Genomic DNA, 13,409 nt, shown 5'->3' with positions numbered 1-13,409 from the left:
AAAGAATACATACTTTAAATGCCAATTATTTGAAAATTATGTTCAACATTGTTTATGACAGAGTTGTAAAAATTCCATGTAAAAATTTGAAAATAGTTTGTAGAATAAATGTGAATAAATATCGATAAACATGGAGTATGCCTTGGTTGAAATGCTGTGTGCCCCATTAGCAATGCTTACTTTGGAATACCAGTTAAGCTGAAGGCAATAAAACCACCATAAAGTATTAAAAACAAAAAATCACACAAATCCATCCATAGAAAGAAACACCAAAAACATAACAGTGAGTAATAGAATCTGGTGAGATATTTCCATGTTTTCTAACTTTTAGTACTTTCTAAATTTTCCATAATGAGCACATAGTACTTCAATAGTGGAAGGATTTGAAATGAGTAGAAATAGCATTTGTACAAGAGCTGAGATATCAGGAGTCTTAATCAACAAATATCTGTGTGGTTTCAGGTAAATAACTTCTTTGAGTCTCAGTTTCCTCATTTGTAAAAAGAACACCAGGGACTAAATATTAATTACAACTCCCATATATCATGTTGTAACTTTCATCTACATTAACTTTTAAAATCTTTCATATAATCATGAAAAGTAGAAACTATGAGCCAACTTTTTCTGGTTGAAAAAGTTGAGTTTCTGAATACTTCAGAAACAAACAGTAGGTGGTGGGGACCAGGAGTCAAAACCATGTATTTCCAAAGAGGATATTTAAAATCTCCATCACAGATATTTTATATACTATGTTCATATAGTTCCTATTACTTATGACCTCATTTCTTCCTGTCATTCTTTTGACTATTACCTCCAAATTCCTTTCAGTCTTTTGGGTCTTGTTCAATGGATTCTTTCCCATTTATGCCATCAATTCCAGGATATCTTACCTATTTCTCCAAAAAGCTTTCCTTAATCAGCCTAGCTGACTGTCTCTCCTCATCATTTTTGACACACACACAATGAGGATGTTAAGACCTTGCATGCCTGTGCCTGCTCTTACTTCATTAACGATAAGGACCATATCTTTTGTTGATACTGTATTTTACTCTTAAACACACACACAGACACACACACACACCTCAACAATTGCAAATCACTAGATGGGTTTTGCAGATTATATCAGTTTGGGGGAAGTCCCCGGAAAGTGGATGTGTGTTCTACACACTCTGAGTTCCCACATGGTACGCACCATTTTCCTCCTTTTCTGCTTCAAATGAGGCAAAAGGGTGGCTCTTTGCCCTAAAGGCCCTAAATGGAAGTTAAGGTACTGATCTCCAGGAAAGATGCGGCCAGTCCCGCTGACCAGGCAGGGAATATGCTCATGGGGATGTTTATCTGTCACTGTCACAGCCAGAGCCAGCCACTGGCACCCCTCATGCCACTGCCTCCTCCCTCTTGGCTGCAAAAACTGTAGAACCAATGCTATCATTTATTATTCTCTTAGTCTTCTATAGATAATTTAGTTTTTATTAAAATAGTTTTATTCTTGCACCCCTTCTTGAGTCTTTGCAGACTGTAATGGAGGAAAATCTACACTGAACGTGACATCTGGCCCCTGCAACACTGGACCATATTCCTGTTACTGACTCAGTCCTTCTGACTCTCACTCACTTTTTGACAAGTTATAGGAGATGCCTTATCTCTTCATAATCATTCATTCAATTATTCAACACATAATTATTGAAAGCTCGTTATGTGCCAGGTACTGACTGAAGTTTTGGTCATAGATGAAGAATGAGACAAAGCCCCTTCCCTCCTGTGGAGCTTATATCCTAAAGAGGAACACAGATATTAAGCAAGGAAGTATGTATTAACTGTAATGATAGCTGCTATTGAAAATAAATCAGAACAAGGGACTAAATAGTAACTGTGCCTGTATGTGCACGCATGTGTGTGTGCGGATGTGTATATACATCTGTGTGTCTGCATGTGCACTACTTTAGATTGGGCTCTAGGAAGGACGTCCTCTTTGAGAAAGTGGCATTTAAATGGAATCATGGGGAAGGGGTTTCATTGAGGGAGAAGCAAACATAGATGTCATAAGCAGGAGTATCTGGATTTCCCTGCAGTCATGGTGGGCGTGTCTTAGGCATAAACTCAGTCACCCATTATGTACATATTGTTTCCTGGTTTACAAAGAAATGGAATAAGCTATCTCAAGAAAATATTTATAAAGGCAAATTTCAACTTTTCTAAAAATTAAATTATGTGTCTAAGCAATTATTTGCTTTATAAAGTGAGCCCCAGAGACATAGCTGTTGGAAAGATCCATTTGTCCCTTGAAACTATCAAACTGGTTATAGCAAGATTTAAATGAGGTAGTGGGTATGATTGCTCATGAAACAGGCAATCCACACCAAACCAAAAAGCTATACATGCTGATACAAATATTGTGGATTATTATATAGAAGTGTGCTATATTTTGAAGTATATTAACACATAAAATATCTATTGATGTGTTTAATTCTGTTTTCCTGATTAACAGATTTTGACAACCCAACTTTTATACATTCCTTCTCGGCCCAATAGAACCAGCCATATATTTACTGGCAGGTGGAGGTGCAGACCCACATCACAGTTAGCAGGACCTTTCTGAGCCCCTAACTCATCCAGGATGCTACATCCGTATTGGATGTTGTACCGAGGTAACAAGCGTGATCCTGACTCTTGGGCAGCTTATAAATTAGTCTGGGGAAAGGAGACTCCTTTTACCATCAATGACAGTAACAGCAAAGGATGTAAACAGCCTTTCCCTCCTTATATACCAATGATGTCCAGCTAAGCAAGTTGGACATCAAAATTAATGAAGAATAAGAGTTACACTTCATTTATAACACGGAGAGGAGGCCAAACTGATTCCACAGAGAGGCAAAGGAAGTTAAGAGTTTCCATCCTGAGAGTTGACAAGGTGAAATTGGAGGGAGAGAGGAATTCTAAATATTATAGGTTATAATCACAGAGAATTACAGAGTTCAAAGCTTTGGTTTAACTCAGAGTGATAGGTATTTTTAGACGTGGTCCAATGAGGGAGGAAGGAAAGTCGTAAAGAACAAGTTTCTTCATATTTAGTGCTTAATTGGAACTTAACACTGACTATATAAAGCAGCAAACCAATTACACCTATGCTCTATTGTAAAGATGATCAGAGAGCTTAAGTGCCTTGTTCCCTGGCAGGTGGTTAGTGAATTACAGGGCAGGACAGACATAGGTTACATTATCCATGGTCACAGTCTCCTTCCACTGTCCCAGGTAGCCTCTTGGCCAGCCTTGCACAATGATATCTAGCTATAACCCAACGGTGACTTTTGGTGAAGGTATATTTCATATCCATATGACATGATGACATAAGTCACATATTTAGAGAATTTCCAATCTTCATCTTGCTTCTTTGGAACTGTGAAGTATTAGGCCATCTGCACTTCAAAAAATGTCTCAGTACATCCAAGAATCTGTTCCAAAGTTACCATATTTTTGGAAAACGCTTCATTATTATGTATTACAAGATGTAAGGGAATTTTATGTCAAAATTCCAAAATTATTAATATCTTTCTTATAAAAGTCATTATACTTTTACAGGATCTATAAAAAATAAGAATGATGCAATTGATAAGGTGGTATATTTCTGAATCTTGCCGTTTCTGTTTTAAGCACAGCAAATATTTAGTAAAAAATCTTAACAGTAAGTAAAAACGCACTAGTCTGCTACATATGAACACAAACTCAAGCTAGAAAGGTCTTTCTTGTTTTTAGATCAAGAAAACAAAATCAAGGATTATAAAAGCTCTGTTTTTTCATCAAGAATCACTTTTTGTAGCTGTGTTCTGATTCTGTTCGTCATACCCTCCACAAGAAACCTTGACCGTGTGGTCCATTTAATGTTCACTAGGCTTAATCATTTTAACACATTGTCAAACAGTATGAATGGCGACACTGAATCTCATTAATTGTCCTTGTGTCATTTGGAGCATAACAAACCGCTGATAAAGTTTGCAAAGCTGAAGATCCCATACTGTTCTGGAAGGGTGGGGGGAGGGATAGTTAGGGAGTGTGAGATTGACATGTACACACTGCTATATTTAAAATGGATAACCAACAAGGACCTACTGTATAACACAGGGAACTCTCTGCTCAATATTCTGTGACAATCTAAATGGGAAAGAATTTGAAAAAAAATAGATACATGTGTATGTGTAACTGAATCGCTCTGCTGTACACCTGAAAATATCACAACATTGTTAATCAACTCTACTCCAATATAAAAGAAAACGTTAAAAAAATAGTTGTTTACACTATGAAACAATATCAAGTCTTGAACCAAGGATTTAGTGAAAAAGTCCACCCAGGCTACGGGACTGTGACCTGTTCAGGAACAAGGCTAGTGCAGAGCGAGGGCAACTATGAAGATAGGAACCGTGATGACAACAGCAGCAGGAAGAATCCATCCCTTCTAACAGTAACAGTGGTAACAGCCAACTCTCGAAAGCTTAGTATGTCTCAGGTTCTGAACGAGGCATATGACACCAAAAACCACATTGAAAGACTCTATGAAGTATAATAAAAATAATTAATATTATTTTAAGACAATTTACATAATTATTAAACAACTGAGTGCTCACTATGTGCCTAAGACTTTACAGGATTATCTGATTTAATTCTCACAGAACCCTCCAACATTCTGCGGGGAAATAGGCTTGAAAAAAAAAATCAAGGTATAATTGACATATAACCTTATATTAATTTTAGTTGCACAGCAAAATGATTCCGTATTTGTATAAACTGTGAAGTGATCACCATAATAAGTCTAGTTAACATCTGTCATCACACATAATCACAAAATTTTTTGTGCGTGTGATGAGAATTTCATGATTTATTCACTCAACAACTTTCAAATATGCAATACAGTATTGTTAACTATAGCCTCAAATGCTGGCAAGTGGGAGCAGAGATAATTACTAGGGTCCCCTGAGCATGGATGCCACCTTTTCCCTCCAGGTGAGAAAGGGGACTTGATGAGATTGAATGTGGATCAAGAACCCAGAGAAACCAATGTGTGTCAACATTCTTGTAAATGGGGACACGTTTATGTTGGATAGGCCCTTCTGGAATAATGATGCAAATATTAAATATAAAAGGATAGCAGCACATCAAGAATTAGGGTTTCCAGATCTGGTGAGACCCTACTCTGCAGATGCAGATGGTGCCAAGAGCAGCTGTGTGCCCTTGTTAGGGATGCTGAATTCAACAGGCTATGATACCAAGTTGCATCTACTCTCGTGCTGGGTGGCTATGTTGCTTCAGAGATTTTTTGAGTGTGCCCTTGGCCATTTAAATGAGGAGCTGACTCTAACTGCTTCTACGTGTGGTGTATCAATAGAAGTGACAATATGTTGCCGTTGCTCCAGAGGGTACTTCTCCTGACACACTGCAGCAGGGTCAGGTGAGTGTCCCCATCTTACAGACACAGAATCAGAGGCTTAGTGTCACTCTGTATCTCTGTATCTTGTCCAAAGTCATTCAAATGATAAGTTGTAGAGGCAGGTTTCAACCGCAGGGTGGCTGACCTCAACACTTCACTTATTATCCCCTCATTCTGTGTGAATAAAGTGCTGGTTGAAGAAATAGTCCCTCCCCTGCCCCACAGCTAACTGGATAACAATATTATCGACATTTTTTCTTTTGCCACAAACAATAATTTCATTTCATAAACTTTTTCTATTTTTACATTTTCTTCTCACTCTTAAAATACATAACCATTTAAACAGTTGTCTTTTTTTTTTCTATTCCGTCATTTACATTCTTTTGTTCTTCACAGATAAGTCTTTACTCTTAAATCTTTTAAAATATTCTTTTGAAAAGTTTCACATCCTACTGTTACATTTGGTCATAATCATTATTTATCTAGAATATTGGTGACATTTGATTCTGCTCTTGTTTGCTAGATCTACTAATTGCATTTTGGTGAAAGCTCAAATGAGATCAGGAAGCTGAGAGCTACTTAAAAAAATGCACGTTTACTGACCTCCCTCCAGTTTATCCCTTGAGACTGGATGCCTTCTGGTCTTTGCCAGTGACTGATGCAGAGTAGGTGCCCAGGAAACATCTTTCAGGTTAAATATCAAAACCTCTGCAGGTCAGCAAGTTGATAGCTTTTATTGTTTCTGTTCCTAGAGACAAGGCATTGGAAAGTTGAGGGGAGGGTTTGTAATAAACAGTGAAAGAATCTGTGAATGATTTCTAAGTAGTGGGGTATGATGGGATGATAGGAGAGAAAAAAAAGATTTCAGGTAGTGGTGATTTAGACGATTGTTTTAATTTTCTTGACCAAGGCTAGGATAAACTTGAAAATCTTTTCCAATGAAGCAGTGAAGAGAGGAAGATTAACATTAGCCACAGGTATATTTTAAAGACTTGAAAGGAGACACACTTTACAGAGATGTGTACAAAATCAAGTAACAGTAAATAGAACGTTATAAACCTAGTTGCAGGGGACTTTGGATTTTCAATAATCACATAGATTCTGAGAATGTGCTAACCTTGGTCTATCAGTCCTGATAAAAAGAAGGTATAATGGAATGGCAAGTATGGGATACTGAGAAACACAGACATCAAAAATAAGTGAATAGGGCTTCCCTGGTGGAGCAGTGGTTAAGAATCCGCCTGCCAATGCAAGGGACATGGGTTCGAGCCCTGGGCCAGGAAGATCCCACATGCTGCAGAGCAACTGGGCCTGGGAGCCACAACTACTGAGCCTGCGCTCTAGAGCCAATGCTCCACAAAGAGAGAAGCCACCGTACTGAGAACCTCACACCACAACAAAAAGTAGCCCCCACTCGCCACAACTAGAGAAAGCCCATGCACAGCAACAAAGACCCAACATAGCCAACAAATAAATAAATAAATAAAATGTATAAAAAGAATAATAAGTGAATAAGTAAGTTTAGAAATAGCAAGAGCTGGAGAAGATCTGGTCAGAATTCACTATGGTCAGTTCTATCATCCCAAATAAGCATTTCACTACTACCTTAAGAAAGTATTGCTATGATTAAAAATAGGTCTAAACTTACATATTTACACTACCAACTGTAAAATAGATAGCTAGTGGGAAGTTGCTGTACAACAAAGGGAGATCAACTCAATGATGGGTGATGCCTTAGAGGGCTGGGACGTGGAGGGTGGGGGGGAGTCGCAGGAGGGAGGGAATATGGGGATATGTGTATAAATACAGCTGATTGACTTTGGTGTACCTCAAAAACTGGTACAAGAGTGTGAAGCAATTATATTCCAATAAAGAGCTTAAAAAAATAGGTCTAAACTTAAACCAACCATTCACATACTCCTCTCCACAGTAAAATTTCAATACTTCTTAGTGATGACTTTGGTGATCTTTATGAAATCCCAGGTTTAATGAGCCTTCCTAGATATGATTAAAGTGAGGTGATTGAAGTCTGCTATTCAACAGAAAATCCCACTCCACATTCCAATTCTCAAACTGGATTCACCAGATAAGCACTATCCCTTACAAAATTGTGTCTGGACAAACTTTGGCTTTGGCTGTCACACATTTTCTCTACAAGTATTGTTCAAAAAGCACACATTCAGCTCAATCAATTTTTGTTATCACCAAAAATGCTTGTTAGGCTTGAAGTACAAAATCAATTATTCCTAAAGTTGGTAATGAGGCTGTTAAGACAGGATAAGAAACCCCAAACAGTTAGTTAATGAAGCCTCGGGGCATGACCATCACTCATCTGGGGATTTGTTCAAATAGCAATCTACAAACATGGTTTTGAATGTCAGGATAGGCCCTGATCTCAGAAGAAAACCAGGATAAGAAAGAGCTCAGACTATCCTCTCAGGATTTAGCAAAATTTGTGTGATTAGTTTTTATACAATAAATGCAGCATCTTAACTGTTTAAAATTATCACAGTTCTCTTTGAGAGACAAGGAACTGATGCTCCAAATTACTGTGCTATCAAATGAACAATTTAACAGAATAATTCTTAATTATTATTATCTCCATTGAGTTATAATTTACATACAATAAAAGTCACCAGTTTCAAATGTACAACTTGATGAGCTTTGATAAATATACAAGGTCCTGTCATCACCACCAAAACCATGCTATGAAACATCATATTCACGCCAGAAATTTCCCTTGTACCTTTCACAACAATTCCTTTCTCTTAACCCCTGGTTATGGCAACCACTGATCTTCTTTCTGACACTAGAGTTTTCCTTTTTCTAGAATTTCATGTAAGTGAAATCATACATTATGTGTTTTTTTGGATCTGAGTTTTTTCACAGAGGAAAACGGTTTTGATATTCCTCCAGATCATTGTGTGTGGCAGTAATTCAATCCTTTTTTTCTGAGTGGGATTCCACTGTATGGATGTGCCACCATTTGTTTATCTGTTTACAAGTTGATAGACGAATGGATTATTTCCAGTTTGGGGTGTTAACAAATAAAGCTGATATAAGCATTCATGGGTAAATGTGGAGATATGTTCTCTTTCTATTAGGTAAATACCTAAGACTGGAATTCCTGGGTCATAGGTTAAGTGTATATCTAATTATATAAAAAACTGCTGAACTGTTCTCTAGTGTAGCTGAACTCTTTTTTTAATAGATTTACAACATTGTGTTAGTTTCAGGTATACAGCAAAGTGATTCCGTGTGTGTGTGTGTGTGTGTGTGTGTGTGTATAGTTTTTCAGATTCCTTTCCTTTATAGGTTATTACAGAATATTGAGTATATTTCCCTAGATGAACTATTTTGATATTCAGCATCTCTGGGAGGTGCAGTTGCTTTACATCCTGAATACACTTGGAATGGACAAGTTTTTAAATTTTAGTCATTTTAGTGGGTGTGTAGTGGTATCTAATTGTGATATTAATTTTCATTTTCCTAAAAGTATTGAGAATTTTTTCATGTACTTATTTTATATTTATGTATAGCCTTTGGTGAAAGGTCATTTAAATCTTTTAAGTTTAATTAGGTTCCATTACAGATGAACCTATTTGCAGGGCAGGAATAGAGACACAGACGTAGAGAACGGACATGTGGATATGGGGGGAAGGGGAGGGTGGGACGAATTGGGAGATTAAGATTGACATATATATACTACCATGTATAAAATAGATAGCTAGTGGGAACCTGCTGTATAGCACAAGGAGCTCAGCTCAGTACTCTGTGATGGCCTAGATGGGTAGGATGGCAGAGAGGTCCAAGAGGGATGGGATGTATGTATACTTATAGCTGATTCACTTCGTTGTACAGCAGAAACCAACACAACATTGTAAAGCAACTATACTCCAATAAAAAAAATATTTTGCCAATTTTTCACTTAGGTTTTGTTTTCTAATTATTGAGTTGTAAAATCTATATATATTCTGAATGTCTTTTGTCACTATATTTTTTGCTAGTATTTTCTCCCAGCCTATGACTTTCATTTTCTTAAGAGTGACTTTTGGTGGGACAATGTTTTTAATCATGATGAAGTTCATTTTTTTTCTTTTGTAGTTTGAGATTTTTGTCTTACCTAATAAATATTTACATAATTTAAGATTACAAACATTTCCCCCTATGTTTCATTTTAGAAGTTTTATAGTCTTAGCTTTTATAGTTAGGTTAGTGATCTACGTAGAGATAATTATTGTATATGGTGTGAGGTATGAGGTAAGGACCTATATATATACATATTTTTTGCATAAGGATATACAACTTTTTTGGTAACATTTGTTGAAAAGACAATCCTTTAACTGCTGAATTGACTTTGTACTTTTGTTGACATTATATTGACTATGTATGTGTTGACATTTCTGAATTCTCTATTCTGTTCTACTGGTCTATAAATCTATCTTTGTGATAATGCCATACTGTCTTGACTATTGTAAATTTATAATAAGTATTTTTTTTCAAAACTTACTTTAGCTATTTTATGTCCTTTGAATTTTTATATGATTTTTAGAAACAGTTTATGAATTTCTTCAAAAGAAAGTCTTCTGAAATTTTAATTGGGATATATTTGAATCTGTAGATCAATTTGAGGAAAATACACCTTTTAACACTATTGATTTCCAGATCAATAAACATGAAATAGCTCTAGATTTATTTAGGTCTTTGTAAACATTCAACAACGTTTTCTAGTTTTCAGTTAATAAGCACATTTGGTTAAATTTACTCATATAGACATTTTCTATTTTTGATGCTATTCTTAATAGTTTTAATTGTTTGTTGCTAATATATAAAAACACAATTGATTTTTGCATATTGATATTGTAATTTGAGATGTGATTAAATAACTTATTAGATCTAATAGCTTTTCTTAGAGTTCTCTACCTAGATGATTATGTTGTCTATTAATAAAGACATATTCAAGACATATTTGTCAAATGTCAATTATATACTTGTCAAATGTTTATTTAACAAGTATATACTTGTTATGGATTGTAATTTATTGTAATTAATGTCAAAAGAAATTTGTCAGATGTTTATATAACAAACATATACTTGTCATTTATTATAATTTACTCTAATTATGATATGGTTTTTCTTCTTTCTGATATCATGAATTAAATTGATTGATTTTCTAATCATAAACTAGCTTTGCATGTGGATAAACTCTACTTGGCAATGATGTGATACGTTGAAGAGGAAAAAGCTATTGCTTGTTCTAATGATTACTGTGCCTTGTATATGATTTGCATTTAGTAAATATTTAGTTCTAAATGTAGGCAACTGAAAGAACTGAATGTAAACTAGGGAAGAAATTTTTGAAAGTTAGGGAAAATATAACTTTGCAGGCTCTCCTGAAGTAGTACCTTGTTGTAGAATCGTGATATTTTGTGTCGTAAATTGCCTTAAATTCAGAAATAGATTAATTTAGACCAAATAGCCAATGCAGTCATCAAACAGCTACGGAATGACAAAGACAATTATTTTCCTGTTCATTATTTTATTCAATATGAAGATAGAGAATGTGGTACAATTGTTTGGAGCAAGTTTGGCTACGTGGCTAATCCTTATACCGCAGATGAAACACACTATTTTAGCATGAGAAAAAGAAACTTAATAATAGGTGCAGAGACGGGAGGATCTGAGAGAGACAGCATGAAGGGAGAGATTACAAAAGGCAGACAGAAGAACTGAAACGTGTAGCAGCTGGGGCTGCTCAGTGATTGCATACTATCGTGCATGATTCATGCCCCTGAGTACAATCACAGAATTTTAGCACAGTCTAATAGCCTGTGTTCAAAATGATGAAATGGAGTCGTTAAGAATAAGTTAAGTCTGATTGGTATATTCTGTTCAACAAGGCGTGGACGTGTACAATCCATTTTAAAAAGCTGTCCTTTAAAAGAGTTAAACATATTTTGGCTTTTTTTTTGGAGTAAGCCTTATTTCTCTTGGGACGTTCACTTGGAAAACACACTTCAAATTCTCTTTGCTCAGTACTACTGCTTAAACGAGGGGTTTGATATATCCTGGAGCAGTCACCACCACGTAAGGGTCAAACAGTCGGTACGCCGCCTCCCTGAGGGGGCGCTCTCCGCGTAAGCCTCAAGTTTAATAGTACGCCACCTCCGGAACCGTGCGGTATTGCAGCCCTGTTTACAGGGGCTGGAATTTCATGTTTCTGTTTTGTTCCCCGTCAATATCCCCAGTACATAGTAGCACTGTGTCCTACGGCATTTAAAAAAATTAATTATGGATGAATGCAAACGTAACTAAACTTAAATGTAACATTTAGAAACAGAATATTTGAAGAACTAATTATCAGAAGAACGAATAATTCATTAAATGACCATTTATTAAATGACCAAAACATTTAGGACATCCTATTTACATGAGAGCAGAACATGTGACCGAAAGGTAACAGGGAGGTGTCTACAAAGGAAAGGAAAGAACTGGGAAAGCTTCAACTTCATGAATGTCTTGGAGGAAAGCTTGGGGTTTCCTCTAAATCACATTTGCCTGCCAGGGTTTGCCCTGTCTTTCCTGGCCAGAAGTGGGGCCCACGGTGGCTTCCCGCACTCCCAGGATTGGATCATGATGCACTGTGTGGGCAATGTCTTCTCATTCTCCGCTCTTATTGTAAATTGATTCTGTGGTGGTGTTGGACTCTGTTTAATTTACTTTGTCAGTTCTGGTTTCCTACCGTATATAGAGAGCATTTAGCTAGAGGAGGATACTAATGACGACAACACATTGAATTTGGAATCTGGAGATTAAAATTCTACATCTGGCTAAACCATCTGTGCTAAGATAAGTGATATTATACTTGAAAAAAAAAAAACTTTGTATTTGCCTGGTATCTTTTGTTTATCTACAAGGTTATAAAACTTCAGCATTATTATACTGTTATGGATAACAGTTAAGCAATTTGGAATCCAGTGTTTCCATATTTCATTATGAATAAAATGCTACAAACTCTATTAGGCATATAAAAATTAACGATTTTTGCAACTTTAAGTTGACTGATTTTTTTAAGGCATATTGGGATACCAGCCAAGCACAAGAGTTCATACATAGTAATTAGATGTGTGCATTGACTTCAAAGATTTGTTGAAGAGAATAGGAGAGCAGATTAAGAAAACATTTTTTATGCATCTTGGAATTCTTATCTATTATAAAGTCAAGAATAGTTTTGAAAATCCTATAAAGGATATGCTATTTATAGGGCCCATGGTCAGCTTGTCAGATGTAATGGTTTTCTCATATTGGTCATTAATCTTTATTTCAGAAATAATCACAGGCCACCATAAATTCTAAATACCCATGGAATTTCATGGTCTGAAATTATTCTGCAATGTAATGCCCAAGCATTAAAAATAGACCAAGAATTTGAGAATTTGTTTTCTTTTAATCAGTTGCAATGTAAAATGTTTATGAATCTCAATCTCAAAAAACTATTTTAATATGATGAAATACTTTGGAACACTTTAAAAAGCCATAACAGGATTGAATTACATCCTTTATATTGGAATCAACAGAGGAAATTTTTTAAAGGCCATATTTAGCTGCAAAGTTTTGCAAGATTATGTTCAAGGTGCAACTTGAAATCACCTTCCAGATGTCTCATTTGTAGAATATGACTAGTTCATCCATGAATCACCAACATGTCATTCTGCTTCCTCATTGAAGTTTCATGCAAACTAAGGAAATACCAGAGCCCTCTGTTCTCTTGGGTCTTTTATTATAGGATCCACTCAGTCTGTACTGCCTTTTGATAATGAAAGCTAGCATTAGAAGATAGGCCATGCTTCCAAAGCGGTCGACATCTTAGTAATTGGCCCTAATTACTCTGGAATATTATATCCCAGGTTTAGGCTTCTTTCCATCGTCCATGTTTTATTCATCAATCATGGTTTTCTGTCATAACTTGGCAAAAGTCTCTAGAATGCTG

This window comes from Hippopotamus amphibius, chromosome 10, assembly GCF_030028045.1.
Source record: "Hippopotamus amphibius kiboko isolate mHipAmp2 chromosome 10, mHipAmp2.hap2, whole genome shotgun sequence".
NCBI classification, from domain to species: domain Eukaryota; kingdom Metazoa; phylum Chordata; class Mammalia; order Artiodactyla; family Hippopotamidae; genus Hippopotamus; species Hippopotamus amphibius.
This window is presented reverse-complemented; position numbering follows the sequence as displayed.